Source organism: Sander vitreus, chromosome 1, assembly GCF_031162955.1.
Source record: "Sander vitreus isolate 19-12246 chromosome 1, sanVit1, whole genome shotgun sequence".
In the NCBI taxonomy this organism is placed as follows: Eukaryota; Metazoa; Chordata; class Actinopteri; order Perciformes; family Percidae; genus Sander; species Sander vitreus.
In genome coordinates, this window is record NC_135855.1 from 15,615,971 (window position 1) to 15,633,024 (window position 17,054).

Genomic DNA, 17,054 nt, shown 5'->3' on the forward strand with positions numbered 1-17,054 from the left:
AGCTACTTAGTAGGTCAAACCTCCGGGACCTCTTAACCTGGGACCCTTGCTGTCATCAGGTCAGCTGCTAGCTGACCTAGCTGCTAGCTTCCGCCACGGCATCACTATTTTATGAATAAAACATGGCAGAGAAACGTAAAAGTGCTGATAACTGCTCTGTATCAAAAAAGAAAGTAAAGCTGTATCTCGAGAGTTACCTCAACTTCGGTTTTGGGGGGGGGCTCAGCTTTTCTTAGACATAAGTAGGGGGGGCGCCAAGGAAAAAAGGTTGGGAACCACTGACGTAGGCTGCTGTTTATATAATGACCTATACTGTAGAATAGCAAGGAAAGCAGGATGAAGCAGCTTTAGTCGTGTTAGCAATGTACAGCAACTTGTCTTACTGCAAACACGAATTACCCCTGGGGCCTGACTGGGCCTCTGTGTCAGGCCTTTGGTCTTGTCATACTCTGGTTTTGTGGAACTTTTTACCCATCCTTACCCTCGTAACATTTATCCCAGTTTAACCCACTCCCCCCCACCTTTTGTTTGAGTAGGTAAATAAACTGGCGGGGAGAGCAGAGATCTCACCCATGTGTGCCTCATAGACGCATCCACTTGTCCACTTGCCCCTTTTTCATGACTGCAAATCATTGTCACCATGGATACTTCCACAAATAGAGCATCAGCTGAATGAGAACACTCAGTGCATTTGAGAGAAGCCAAAGGTACACACACACACACACACACACACACACACACACACACACACACACACACATATATAAACACACACACACACACACACACACACACACACACTTCATACCTGGAGTGAGGACAATGGTCCGTGTAGCTTCTTTTCAGGATCCCTCACATGCTTGGTCTGACCCACTTTTAGACTCTCTAACTGTGACGTAGCAGATAAGAGAAAACACTGCAGCAAATAGTTGGATGATTAAAACTGTCCAAACTGGGTCAAGACTGAAGTACAATTTGGAGAAAACAAAAAAAGTTGTTGAAAGTTCACATTTCCTGTTAAAATTGAAATGGACCTCGGAAATGATTGGAACAATGACATCAAATTGTTGTTTCTCATTGTCATTCTGATGTGGACGAATGCAAAATAATCATTTTGTTTAATTTCTTTGAGCATTGCACTTAAAATGTATTCAAAAGAATATACTGTTTATACAATGCTTAATGTCACATTTTCTCTTAGCATCATACATCATTATTTCTTAGCAACAAGATAGCAACAGCTGTAATCACTCTAATCAGTGTTGACGCACAGGCAGCTGACCTGTGGACGGCTGTAGGGAGTGCAACCTCTGGTAAAGCTTTAATCAGTTAAGAGGATTCATCTGTGAGATTACATACCTTTATGGGGGGATTTTCTCTTTCATCACATCATATTAACAATCACAGCTCAGCCCAATCAGACACACGCACACACACACACACACACACACACACACACACACACACACACACACACACACACACACACACACACACACACACACACACACGCTGAAGACCAAATGTATATTGCACATAAGGAAAGGAAGGAGGGAGCCAGATAGCCAGAGAGAGACAAAGTAATGTTAACACACTAACTTTAGAGAAAAGACTAACTTTAAAGTACTTAAATCACCTTTACAAGTATTGCTACAAATGTAGTTTACATCAGATTGAATGCCAGTTTGCAGCCATAAAAGAGACATCTAATGTGGATTTTTATCCAGACAAAAGACAAAGAAGATCACTGGTCATAGTTTCCAGATTAAACAGAGGTTATATGACAGGGATATCGGAGGAGACAAATGTATTTACAGTAAATGGACAAGGTTTCAATCCCAGTTGGATCTTTGTAACATCAAAATGTATTTAAATAATTCAATAGGTGTGTTCTATTGTCTATAAATTAAATTTGTATTTGTATAGTTACGTGTAATTTCTTAACTATACAGAAATCTACTCCACTACCTTTTTTCTGACTGCACATACCAGTTATTCGGTTGATTGGTATTCTAAAACATAATTTAAAAGAGTTTAGAAAAGAAAGCATGGAAAGCATGCTTTTTCATTCAACAGCAACAATATGATGCATCGTTGTAGATTAATATAATAATGATGTAGTTAATTATTTAAAAATCCTCAAATTCCTTACAGTGAATACAGGACCTTTACTTGTAATTGACTATTTCCTGGCACTGTTTCTACATATGCCACCACAGAAAAAGGCGAATGACTGAGTGACTGACTGACTAAATTAAAAAATCTCAGCAGGCTCTGCTGCATGCTGGGAGAGGCTTTGTCTCTGTCTTAGTGAGGAATCCCCACGGCAGGCCTGAAGGGATGGAGCAGCACATTCTGTTGAGGACTCAGATTCCTCCCCAGAGCCAAGGACTTCCTCACGTGCAGTCTAAACTAAACCCACTGAACTAAACCTATTGCCTCCACCACACTCACTGCACAGTCATCTCTGTATGAAGAAAATAGATCACTCGCACATGAATTCTTTCATTTATAGCTGGTGGAGCATTGGCAATGTGGATCAGTAACGCTGCAGTACTGCTGACATCATCTATGGTCCAATCTCTCTTACATTTACAGCTTTAAGTGCCTCTGTAATTATTGATCCCTTCATAATGATGCAGACAACATGACGTGCTGCAGGTCACCGCCCATGCAACCCCACCCCTCTCATCTACGATGACAGTATGATACGAATGGCAAGCTGTTAAAAATAGACGGCTCCATATAGATGGTTTTGCTTCTCAGAAAAGATGTTAGAAAATAGACAGCCAGGCCCTATACAGTTTTTCTTTTTCTTTTCTTCTCCCATCAATGTTATCCTCTCCCCTTCCCATCCTCTATGTGACACAGACTCTATTTTCCTCACTCACCTCAAAACCTGAAATACAAAACAATTGTTTTGTATTTGTTGTAGTGCACAGACAGTGCCATGTCCCTCTGAGTAGCAAAACTCCTACCTTACACCTCCTTTCCTTGGCCCCTTACCAGATTAATCAGATAGGCCGCATTCTTGTTGGCCATTACATGTCTCCTTGGCTAAAAAAAAAACATCATCCCCCATGAAAACCCCTCATTAGTTTCCTCAAGCCTTTCTTTCTTTTCTGTTTCACAACCTTACTGTCTGGATTTATTTTGTGTCAAGCCGTCTGACAGGCGGTTGGTAATTCTGCTTCATTTTATTTCCCAGAATAACTGCAGTTCTTTTGGTATGTAGGCTAAAGGTTCTCAAGCACTATGTCTGTCAGGAGAGTTAAGCAGTGCTGTACTGGACTATATAGGAGCTAGGGGGCCACATGGCTGTGGGAGAGAGGGGATGAAAGTGTCTGCTGTATCAGCATACATGGGAATATATGCGTGCACGAGAGAGAGAGGGGAATGAGTCTCAAAGATTTACTCTATATTTAGCTGTCAAACTTACTGTTGAGAGTGGGTCTCCACTGAAAATATAAAGTCTACCACATCAGAAGAACAGTGAATGTTGGCCAAATATCTTGGATACTATGTGTTAGGTATGTAGAGTGAATGTTCATCTTTTTGCCTCTGTTTTAACATTTTATTGCTGTCCTGTGAAAACTACCTCATTAGATAAGAAAAACAAAATATGAGGATTATATGTGGATCATTGCAAGACCTACAGTATTTCCACAGCGCTTTGGAGTAAGGTCTGGCTACACCACAAATACATTCTGGGAAACGAGAAAAAAATGCTCGAGGTTGTTTGCATTTCTTTAAACCAATGAAATTCGTCTTGAGTGGCGCTAAGCTCTGGACGCAGCGCCGGTGGCTCTGCAAAATAGTCTCGGGAAGGAACTTGTTTTGGTGGAACATTTGCACCCCTCAAAAGAAAATGTCGCATACAATAGTAAACGAAGTTAACTGTTCATATGTGATGTGATGAAATGTGTACTTAAATTTGCTAAATACATGGTTAAACGTCATTTGTTCTCACCAGTGTATCGCCATGTTTACTTTGTCCACAGCAATCCCCACCAATCGGTCCCAAATCATTCCAGTTAGACAATAAAAGCTGTAAACATACAGTATTCTTTGTAAATCATTCACTGAGAAAACCAAGAAGGCCTGCCTTGTCTGAATATTTTTAGCAAATTTTCAGTGTGTACTGTAGCTTACTAGCTCGAAGGTTGTTGTTGTTTCCCGTAGCGAAGGGATTTTTGAGAACACACAGACAGCAGAAGTAGAGGGGCAAAGCCTGACATGTTGAAAACGTACATGATTGTAAGAATTGCAAGATTTTTTTTAGAATGTGACGCAGAGATATTTTCAATTTCTTTAAACTTAAACATGATCCAAACCACACTGGAAACCACTGACAGCTAAATCTGTGTATCACTGCATTGGCATGAAAAGTTTGCGCTGGAGAAAAAGAAATGGAGAGAGTATGAGGTGGAATCAGGCAATGAGAAAAACACACATTGGTGCTAAAACAGTATGTTCTGTTTATTTATTTGAAAAAGTGATCGGTTAATTTTTATCAATACCAGTACACTTTTACAGCTACCAGCTCCTCGGTGCAGAATACCTGCACATTTGGCAATTAAGTGCCTCGCTCAAAGGCACTATAATAGTAGCTGTTGGCATTTTTGCTGTTTCGCAATTTGACAAGATTGCAAAATCATCAAATATAGTGTTGTACAAATAAAACAAGAATTGTTCTAGTGAAAGTTGTTAACCTCTTGAGCAGAGGCGGAAAATACCTCCTTGTTGAAGTGAAACAATTACTTTTATTACAGTGCAATATACTGTAGAATAACCTGAGACACTGCTGCAGAGATAGATATGTAGATTTGCAATAAGTTCTTGTGTCAGTGAGATCAGTCACCAACGCTGCAAAATGTCTTGGTTTACCAAGTTATTTAGTCTCATATAAACCACATTTAATGAGGATACAAGCAGTTCTGTCGCTGAGGTGAGAGGAGCATTATGTCATATCTTGAACAAGGTAAAATCACCTGACCATTGTAACAAAAATGGACATTACTGTAACTTGATATAGGCTACTACATTTTATGATTTTATCAAGAGATGTCTCCAATGTGTTAGACATTTGGTACAGTAGGTCATGGGAAACCTTTTGATGAAGGCTAATATTAGAGGACATGACCCAACATATTCACCAGAGATCATATTCCCAAAAGCCATGAAAGTATGTGATATTGAATGATACATTTAAGCCATGTATATAAGGGGTTAGACTACACTTTAATAGACCTAAACCAGCATAGCATAAATGCATACTTAGACATGTTTCAAGAAATGGAAGGCTGTGCTGTCTGTTTTGATACTGTTGTATTATATAAATGAACTCTGAGGCATTCAGTTCATCTTCAGCACGTCACTATAGGTTTGTCTGCATTGCGTAAAGGCAGTGTGTGTGTGTGTGTGTGTGTGTGTGTGTGTGTGTGTGTGTGTGTGTGTGTGTGTGTGTGAATGCGTGTTTACTGTCTGATTGTGTTTAGAGCTTCTGTGTTGTGTTGGTGGAGGTTAGTGTGGAGGCATGTGTAGATAGTATATATACTGTTCTGTCATGTGTGCAGCCCGTTTCACTGTATGTGAGTAACATGTGGGAGATGTTCTGCTTGGTTGCACAAACAAACTTGATGGGCAGAAAGGATGGCGAGGGCTTAGCAACAGATGTCAGACCACTGTTGCACACTTTGTGGCTCTGCTTTCTTATTAGTAAGTGGGGCATATTCACTAACTCACTCCCAGTGTGTCTACCAGAAGAAGAAGAAAAACAGCAGCTCTCGGACACTTGTCCACCTCAATCTATGTTGTCTGCTACTGTTTCCTCTGTTGGACCCTTAGGTCCTCATTACATAACGAGCAAGACCCTGAATATCAACACATTGATGCATGTTAAAGTGCTCATATTATGCTCATTTTCAGGTTCACAATTGTATTTAGAGGTTATATCAGAATAGGTTTAATTTTCAAAAAACAACATATTTTTGTTGTACTGCACATTGCTGCAGCTCCTCTTTTCACCCTGTGTGTTGAGTGATGTTGGCATCACACTTCTATTCCATTTTTGTTGGGAGTTGCACATGCACAGTACCTAGGTAAGGACAACAAGCTAGTCAGAAGCAGAGTATGAGGGTGTGCCACGCTAGCAGCTAGGCGAGCATTATAGCGTGTGTTACAAAGTGATGCACATTCGTCACGGAAGTAAAGGCTGGACTACAATAGAGCTGTTTGGAGCAGTTTGTGAACAGTGTTTTCTGTTGGAGATGGTAAATGCCTTTGGGGTGGACTTTGGGCTTTTTCACTTTGTAAACATATAACATGCACAAAAAGATATATAACACAATTAAGGAAAGGGAAAAAGCCAAAAAGCATAATATGAGCACTTTAATACATTTCATGGTCTGCATTTGTATTATAGTTGAATATAGTTTGTTAAAACACTGCTGCCCAGTCCCTCTTCCATATCAAGTGGAAATATTTTAGCAAACCTATTTCTAGAACTGAGGATAAACATACACAGAAGATTTGGGTTAAGCAGAGTTGACAACAGCATGCCTCTGCTTATAAATAGAGAAGATAACTTTTGTAGAGATAAACATTTACAGACTTTCAGTGAACCATATCCAAACACTGAGAAGTATATATTTAGATGTGTCTTCCATGTAAGAGAACTAGTAGGCTACAGTGCCTGTTCAACATGAGCCGGTTTGTAAAGCAATGGAAGGCAATGAAAATAAAGACTGTGTTAGTTTTTTCTACATTTTAGTGTTGTCTTTTTCGTCAACGTTGATATTGCCACAGTCAGTGTTTAATGACGGCGGTGTTGTCTCGTCTCGTCATATATCGTTAATGAATTTAATACTTTAGCAGAGGTGTTCATTTTCAAAAAGGCTTAGTGGCTCGACAGTAAACGTTGAAGTATGGATTTGGGTCGCAGGGGAATTTTGTTATTAATTAATGTTATTAGTGTTTTATTGAGTTTACTCTTAGGGAAATGCTGAGTGTATTTAAAATGGGATTTTATCGTGAAGGGTATACACGGAAGTTATGGCAACGTTTTTTTTTTCAACTTTTTTTCCTCAACTTTTATTGTGCAGCCGTTTAGATAATTCAATTTATTAATATCCAATATCCAATGCAGCCCAAACTGCTCCAAATTCCAAAACCCATGTTAAGTAATTGGGTACCTAGGAAACCAAGTGTGAAGTAGATTAAATAAACGGTTTGTTTCAAAGACACACACACACACACACACACACACACACACACACACACACACACACACACACACACACACACACACAGATATCCTGATTTATTAGAGAGATAAATAAGGACAACTGTGAATTCTGACTAAAGGACAGATATATATATATATATATATATATATATATATATATATATATATATATATATATATATATATATATATATATATATATATATATATATATATAAAACCCCAGGAAAGCTGCTGGACCGGAAGCTGTCTCCCCATCCAGCTTGAAGCACTGCGCTGATCAGCTGTCTCCAGTGTTCACAGACATTTTTAACACCTCACTGGAGACATGCCACGTGCCAGCCTGTTTCAAGACCTCAACCATAATCCCTGTCCCCAAGAAGCCAAGGACCACAGGACTTAATGACTTCAGACCCATCGCCCTGACCTCTGTGGTTATGAAGTCCTTTGAGCGCCTTGTGCTTTCACACCTCAAAGCCATCACTGACCCCCTCCTGGACCCCCTGCAGTTTGCCTACAGAGCCAATAGGTCTGTAGACGATGCAGTCAACCTGGCCCTCCACTACATCCTCTGGAACCTATGCCAGGATCCTGTTTGTGGACTTCAGCTCTGCCTTTAACACCATCATCCCGGCTCTGCTCCAGGAGAAACTCTCCCAGCTAGGCGTACCTGACTCCACCTGCAGGTGGATCACTGACTTCCTGTCTGACAGGAAGCAGCATGTGAAGCTGGGGAAACACGTCTCCGACTCACAGACCATCAGCACCGGATCCCCTCAGGACTGTGTTCTTTCCCCCCTGCTCTTCTCCCTGTACACCAACAGCTGCACCTCCAGTCACCAGTCTGTCAAGCTTCTGAAGTTTGCAGACGACACCTCCCTCATTGGACTCATCTCTGATGGTGACGAGTCCGCCTACAGGTGGGAGGCTGACCACCTGGTGACCTGGTGCAAGCAAAACAATCTAGAGCTCAACGCTCTAAAGACAGTGGAGATGGTTGTGGACTTCAGGAAGAACCCAGCCCCACCTGCCCCCATCAACCTCTGTGGCTCCACAATTAACACTGTGGAGTCTTTCCGCTTCCTGGGAACTACCATCTCCCAGGACCTCAAGTGGGAGCTGAACATCAGCTCCCTCGTGAAGAAAGCACAACAGAGGATGTACTTCCTGCGGCAGCTGAAGAAATTCAACCTGCCAAAGACAATGATGATGCACTTCTACACTGCCATCATTGAGTCCATCCTCACATCCTCCATCACCATCTGGTACGCTGCTAGCACAGCCAAGGACAAGGGCAGACTGCAGCGTGTCATTCGGTCAGCAGAGAAGGTGATTGGCTGCAATCTGCCACTGCTCCAGGACCTTTACGCCACCAGGACTCTGAAGCGTGCTGGAAAGATTGTGGCCGATTCCCTCCCACCCGGGTCACAAACTCTTTGAGACACTCCCCTCTGGCAGGAGGCTGAAGTCTATCAGGACCAAAACCTCACATCACATGAACAGCTTTTTCCCCTCCGTCACTAGCCTTATCAACAAGGCCCGGAAACCACCCTGACTCTCCACCTTCATGCCACTGTTCTCTCTCTGCTGTAATGCTCTTTGCTCTTTATTTTTTATTTATGTCTTTATTTATTCTTTATTTTTAACTTAATACATACTGTGTAAATATACTTATACTTATATTGTTTGTACCTATACTTATATTGTTTAATATTCAATCTAAAGAATGTGTGACGTGCACCAACAACAACAAAACAAATTCCTTGTATATGTTAAAAAATGTACTTGGCAATAAAACCCTTTCTGATTCTGATTCTGATTCTGAATATATTGAATGGAAGTCTGAATATATTGAATGAACCTTGAATATATTGAATGAACGACAGAAGATATTGAATGAAAGTCTGAATATATTGAATGAAAGGCGTGTTGAGTGAGCCTGATGAAAGGGACCTGCCTGACCAAAGAGCTTCCTTTCATTCGGTCTTCCACGATGAAAAAGTTAATAAACTTCTTCATTGGGATAATGGTACCGTTACTAGTGTTTTGGCCAATACATGCATTCGCCAGTGTGTTAATAATCTCTTGCTCAAAATTGCTGACAATTTCTTGATGATTCGCTCATAGTGTCACACTTTGGTTAGGATTAATCACAACGAAAACACAAGATGGCGGCAGACAATGACGTCAGATTCAATATATTCAGACTTTCCTTCAATATATTCAGACTTTCATTCAATATATTCAAGGTTCATTCAATATATTCAGACTTAATAATAATTTCCTAAATGGCATGCCATAATATATATATATATATATCTGTACTGAGGATGATAGTGTGTATGGATAGTGTATAAGGTTTGCCACAAGGTATACTAGTGATAACATTTGAAGAGTGAGACTGTTGGGTAGTTTTAAACACACGAGCACCTATAGGTGGATGCGGGTAAAAGTCCCGCATACACCTATTTTAGTTCAGACACCTCCAGATTCCAAAGCTTCTGATCCTCCAACACCATCACCAAACTTTCAGCTTTCAACTTTATTTGTCCCTGATAAAACAGATGATGTTTTATCTCTAACCCCATACAAACAAATGTAATCACATCAAACACACAGCACATACACACAATACAAACAGTGTCCCTGCCAGATCACCTAATCATTTCTCTGCAGAATATCTCGAGATTTGACAATGTTTTTTTATTGTACTTTGTCTGAGGGTGTGGAGCAGGCAAAAGAGGTTATATCACATCGTAGAGAGGATGGCTCATACACCCAACACACACACACACACACACACACACACACACACACACACACACACACACACACACACACACACACACACACACACACACACACACACACACATACAAAGATAACTAGTTTTATACAGTCTATGACAGAGACATAAACAGAGCCCTGTAGGTCAGAGGATGCTCCACTTACAGATGGTAAAAGGACAGCAAATCAAAGGCAAATGGTCCTCTCCTCTCCTCTCCTCTCCTCTCCTCTCCTCTCCTCTCCTCTCCTCTCCTTTCCTTACTGCAAAGCACCATCCCGTTATATTTACAGTAATAATGATTTAAAAAGCGGTGTATGGAGAAGGACTTGTTGCTATTCTAACATCTATCTTTGTGTTACCTGTAATATGTTCAATTGATAAGAATGTTTACATTGTAGCTGCTGGCCTCATCTGAAACAAAGTAATCAAGCTGTATCACCCTAAAGAGAAAAAAGGCTAATCCCAGGCCAGTGGTGGTGGCACTATTTTGCATCCCGTAATATGTAATAGACTACTGTCGAGTCCCACTAAGACTACCCTTGCAGTAAATCATTCAAACAGGATAATGAGATCTCATCTGTCCTGCTCACAGGATGAATTGTCATGCAGGATAGTGTGTATATTTGTTTCTTTATACGCTAACCTTTCCTTACCTTTGAGCAGCGGTACATGGACATCCTTGGTGCTGACGCATGAGAGAAACATCTTAGAACAGAACGAAAACACAAGATGGCGGCAGACAATGACGTCAGATTCCATTTCAACTTTCATTCAATATATTCAGACTTTCATTCAATATATTCAGACTTTCATTCAATATATTCGGACTTTCATTCAATAGTCGGACTTTCATTCAGTATATTCAAGGTTCATTCAATATATTCAGACTTAATAATAATTTCCTAAATGGCATGCCATAATATATATATATATATATATATATATATTCAACAACCAATACTTAGGAGTAGAAGAGTGTGTGTAGGTATTCTACTGTTCAACCTGCAATAATGGATTTATTGGCCACTTTAGGGCAGCGTAAACAAACTGTAAACAAACTTTTCTAAATTGATATGGCAAACTATATAACTATTTACACATCCAGCAGACACAGAGAAACATTAGCATTCATTCAAGTTGTGTTTTGGACCACATGGCGAATGTGGTCAGAAACACAATTGTTGTTGCTGTTTGATGCAGTTGAAAACTGAGAGTGTGAGAGTGAACCAAAACTGTAAATATGCAGGCTGGAAAACCCAAACAATGAGCTGAAAGACACTAGAAAAGCTCCCTAGAGCTGTTTGATAATTATTTGTGGATTTGTCACTACGAGTGACACATGTGCTCGTATGATTATTACTGACATAAAAATATTGCTCGTAGCCATGCTCGGAAATCTTATAAGATGTCTATCAAAGGTTGCGCACTGCTTCCTCTAGGAATTTACTCATATTCTTAATTCATGATTATAGTTTTGCAGGGATGCCCCTCTGCTGTTGTCTAAATGTTACAACATATCAGTGGAAATAGGGACATAGGCTAATCAAATTTTGAACATTCCTTACTGTAGGATAAATAAATCCATGGTTACCAAAATTGGATGGAAATGTTGCCAAGATGTAAATCCTCTGCTGTACTGTATTCTTCTAATTTCCTCCTATGTCTTAGCGCAGCATAGATTTGCATCTTCTGCATATAAAATATATCCATTTAAGCCTTTCTCCGGGCCATACACACTCTCTTGTCTCACAAAATATTACAAGGTAATATTTGCTCATGCACAGTCTGTGAGAACAGTACGCACACAGAAGCAGTAGGCCTGCTAACAAAGCCTCAAGCCCGCACCCAGAGAAACGCAAAACAGAGTGAGTTTGTGCTTGTTCACCGTTCAAATTTGATAGCATACTAATATAAAAAGAACATATCATAGTAATTTCCTTCGGCAGAGTTTGACAATGCCATGAGCACCTAGACATTTGGGTGAGACATGTACCTATTATCCTGAGCTGTCAACAATCTCAGAAACGAAGGGAGAAATCGAGTAGAGAGATAGAAGACACAAAGAGAAACAGAAGTTGTCACTGGCCTTGTGATGAAACACTGAGTCTCAAAGCGTCAGCTTGTGCAATTTACATGTGCACCTGAATGTGTAGCAAGTAATCGTCATTCTAGACTTGGAACTTCCCACCGTCTGTTTGTGCTTTCTACATGAAACTCAGCTGCCACTCCACAAGAACATTTCTGTTGCTCTGCTCTACTCTGCAGTTTGAAAAGGAGAGCAGCCTACAGAGTTCAGCTGCTCATGCATGACTAAGACCAGTTATGCAATTAAACAAAAACAGCCATTGATTTCACTCTTATCTGCCCTGAAATGTTAATACATTGGATTCAGATTACCTAATCAAGTCTTTTTCTTTTGTCATAGGAATCAGTGTTGTACCATATTCTTATTTCACCGAGAAATAGGTTATGAAGGACAACATAATGCCACCTGTATTGTGTTTTTCATCAACACAATGAGAAACCCTGGGTTGCCTTGTGTGCCCATAGTGAAGATAGGAATCTTAGGAAGATAGGACAGGAAGGCACTAAGACTTACTCAAACACAAAACTTCCCATAAAACCACAAATTGCCATTAATAGACTTTGTGTTCACTGATTAAACAAACAAGATATACTGTGTTAATTTTGTCAGTTTGTGAAGTAATAGTCAGATTTTGTTACCTGTCGGACAGAGCCAGGTTAGATGTTTCCCCATGTTTCTTTATGCTAAGCTAAGCTAACCGGCTGCTGTCTGTAGACTTATATTGAATGGACAGATCCAGTGTGTGAGTGGTATCGATCTTCTCATCTAACTCTCAGGATGAGTTTTTTTTATTTTTTTATGTCAAACTATGTCCTTAATTAACATGTCTTTCTAGGAGACAGGATTGTCTTTTTTATGAAACCACCTCAGTAGGTGTGCGTAAAATAGTTTATGTAGCTGTGATCAAAAATACAAATTATTGATCAAACTGCAGAGAAGAAGAAGAAGACGAAGAAGCAAAATATTCACAATTTCTCTCATTTAGATGAGATATATCATGACATTCCTAGTTCACTGTGACATCACAGGAGACGTGTTCATTTAGACAGTAAGAGCAATGGTTCAGCGGGATATAGAGGGGCGAGCAGAGGTAGGGGCTCCTCTCTCATCTTATGTAACGATTGGAGTATAATACAATCCCTCTATCTTAAATTCTGATGTGCTCTCAAAGGGATTTTTGGGTGAACTCTGCTGCTGCTCCAATCTGCCAATCTAATCCTCAAAAGAGTTATGCAGGCTGCAAAGAAGAGTCAAACAGATGCAAAGGAGAACACTGATCCTGTTTCATTTGCACTTGTTTTAGATTATGCAATATATTCCTCAGCAGTGCAGAGGAGAAGAGATGAACTGAACTGCAATGACCCATCTACCAAAAAACTCTGCTCCAACCTATCATCCCACACTAGGGTGTAATGTGGAGCATGTAGTGCAGCTGGGAAAACATATACACACATAAACACACACATACACACACGTCTCCAGATTACCCAATGAACACACGCCTCAGTTGGTCCAAGAGCTGTAGCATTCCGTGGTACAGGATTACATGTTATTGCAAAACAAACCTGAGTTGAGTGTCCCCTGATAGAGGACGGATGCAGTGCAGCCGGCCTGCAATAACAGTAATGTGTTTTTCCATTTCCCTTCCTATCACACCATGTAATAGCAGCGCAGGTTAATGATTGATGATTTACACAGGCCAATCGATTGACTGTCACAGACCTGCTTGTCATGTGACTGGAAAAATCCCATTTTCAAAGACGTGTTATTTGGTCACTGGAGAGGAGGCCATATTGACTTTCAGATCCTGGTATGTCTATGGCGGATTCATTTCAGATAAGGATTTCTGCATTTTTGTGGCAGGTGGCCAGTGATGTGTAGCCAGCCAATCCAAGCAGAGCAGTGTGAATCTTTTTATCCCATACTTTGTATGCAGAGGTGGGCATAATGCAGTGACAGCTTGGCTAGGTCAAGCCAAGATTGGCCAGACAGGCTCCCCATTAGATCTGCCACTCTGCCGATAGAACTGAACATTGGGTGCTTTTGCCTTCTCTAGTGCTGCATTGATCTGCAGTGACAGACACACAGAGCCAATGCTGGGAGGCCAAGGAGGCAGGGCAGTTAGAGCAGCTGCAGCACTATTTACTGACTGCTGCCACATTTAAAAGACAGGCCTGAAACCCATGCTGGTAACATTAATACTGTTGGTTTGGCTGTGTTCTACTCAAGGTCATTATTGCTACCCATCAATGCACCATCCACTCTGTAATCCTTCTGAGTTGAAGTTGAAGGGAAACTGAAGAGGGATGGAGGGCAACACGCTGAGCAATCTGTGTGAGTTTCAGGTTCAGCTGTGATCAGTCTGTGATTAATGGAGAGTGCTGCTGTTCAGCGCCTGTGACACACACTATGTGAAAAGAGGCCAATCAATCCTATACATACCGCTGGTGTGACCCAATGTGAGATAAGAGGCTTGACACTGCGGCTGTTGGGGATTGGAGGGAGTTGCTAAAAGTCAGCAAATGGAAATTTGTCTCTATTGAAGGAAAGTCTGGGAGGAGAGATGAGAGGACTGTTGTGTAATTGTTGAAAATTAAGTAACAGGTCTTCTAGATGGGAACAGCATCATGACCTCGACTTGAAAATGTATACACAATCACAGACAGATATTGCACTCTTTCACAGAAAACACTAGTGTTTGCATGCAAACATATGTAATTTACTGACAGATCACACATACGCACACAACCAATAATATGGACAAAACGCAGACAAAAGCAGGAGTTATGAAATATGTTCAGACAGCAGATTACTGATGATGATGAGATGTCCTTGATCTTATTTGAAACCCAAATATTATGAGTAATAAGACCTTGTGGACAGTAAGATGAGAGTGAGAGGACAGAGGTGCTGCGGTAATATAACCAGATTAGATTAGATTGCAGCTCTCATGTCTATCAACCTCTGTCTACCTCTCTCTCTTTCTCTCTCTCTCTCTCTTTATTGTAATGCTTTGGACAGTGTGTTCTCTGTGTAATTATCAGGTTTATGGTCTCTTTCAGACATTGAACAATGAGCTTCTCCAGGATTTGTTTCGTCACTACTAAGAAAGAAATCAAAGGCAGCTTCTGACTTTGACCTTGTTTTTTAATCTTTATGATGTTTGTGCCATAAGAAAAGAACAGTTTCCATTGAAGTGTCATCAAACATTGCAAAGAGTATTTAAATCCTTTACAACTTCTTCGCAAAACATGAAAGTTGCTCTTTTTGTCTCTGTAATACCTGTCCTGAGGATGATAGTGTGTATGGATAGTGTATAAGGTTTGCCACAAGGTATACTAGTGATAACATTTGAAGAGTGAGACTGTTGGGTAGTTTTAAACACACGAGCACCTATAGGTGGATGCGGGTAAAAGTCCCGCATACACCTATTTTAGTTCAGACACCTCCAGATTCCAAAGCTTCTGATCCTCCAACACCATCACCAAACTTTCAGCTTTCAACTTCATTTGTCCCTGATAAAACAGATGATGTTTTATCTCTAACCCCATACAAACAAATGCAATCACATCAAACACACAGCACATACACACAATACAAACAGTGTCCCTGCCAGATCACCTAATCATTTCTCTGCAGAATATCTCGAGATTTGACAATGTTTTTTTATTGTACTTTGTCTGAGGGTGTGGAGCAGGCAAAAGAGGTTATATCACATCGTAGAGAGAATGGCTCACACACACACACACACACACACACACACACACACACACACACACACACACACACACACACACACACACACATACAAAGATAACTAGTTTTATACAGTCTATGACAGAGACATAAACAGAGCCCTGTAGGTCAGAGGATGCTCCACTTACAGATGGTAAGAGGACAGCAAATCTCTCCTCTCCTCTCCTCTCCTCTCCTCTCCTCTCCTCTCTTCTCCTCTCCTCTCCTCACTGCAAAGCACCATCCCGTTATATTTACAGTAATAATGATTTAAAAAGCTGTGTATGGAGAAGGACTTGTTGCTATTCTAACATCTATCTTTGTGTTACCTGTAATATGTTCAATTGATAAGAATGTTTACATTGTAGCTGCTGGCCTCATCTGAAACAAAGTAATGAAGCTGTATCACCCTAAAGAGAAAAAAGGCTAATCCCAGGCCAGTGGTGGTGGCACTATTTTGCGTCCCGTAATATGTAATAGACTATTGTTGAGTGCCACTAAGACTACCCTTGCAGTAAATCATTCAAACAGGAAAATGAGATCTCATCTGTACTGCTCACACGACGAATTGTCATGCAGGATTGTGTGTATATTTGTTTCTTTATACGCTAACCTTTCCTTACCTTTGAGCAGCGGTAGGTGGTCATCCTCGGTGCTGACGCATGAGAGAAACATCTTAGAACAGAAGGCATTGAGATGGGACAGCCAGTTCACTCTGAGTTAATGTTAATGAAGAGGAGGCTTTCTCCAGTAAATGTCAGGTGAGGACCAGAGAGGTTTAGATATGAAGCAATCACACATGAGTAGAAGAACGCAGAGCGACTATCTATGCATTTCACCTTCACTTATCACCTATACATCAAACTAAAGGATGTCATTATGTAAACACTGCCCCCCCCCCCCTGCACTGGAGACACAATCACAGCGGAGAAAATGTACCACCACTTTCTCTGTGTAGGCCTCTTTCATGGCGTTGTGAAATACCTGAGTTGCGTGGTATCTGATATGAACAGGGTGTGTGTGGATAACACAGCTCCTGTGAGGTTATGGCCACGGAAGATGACGTGGGTAGTACAAGAACTCATGTTCTTGATCCGTTCTGCACCTTGGCTTCAGGTCCAATGCGACAGTGGAAAACAGCACAAGCAACAGAGATCAGTATTACATTAATCATTCTGACTGCTAATGGTATAGCGAGA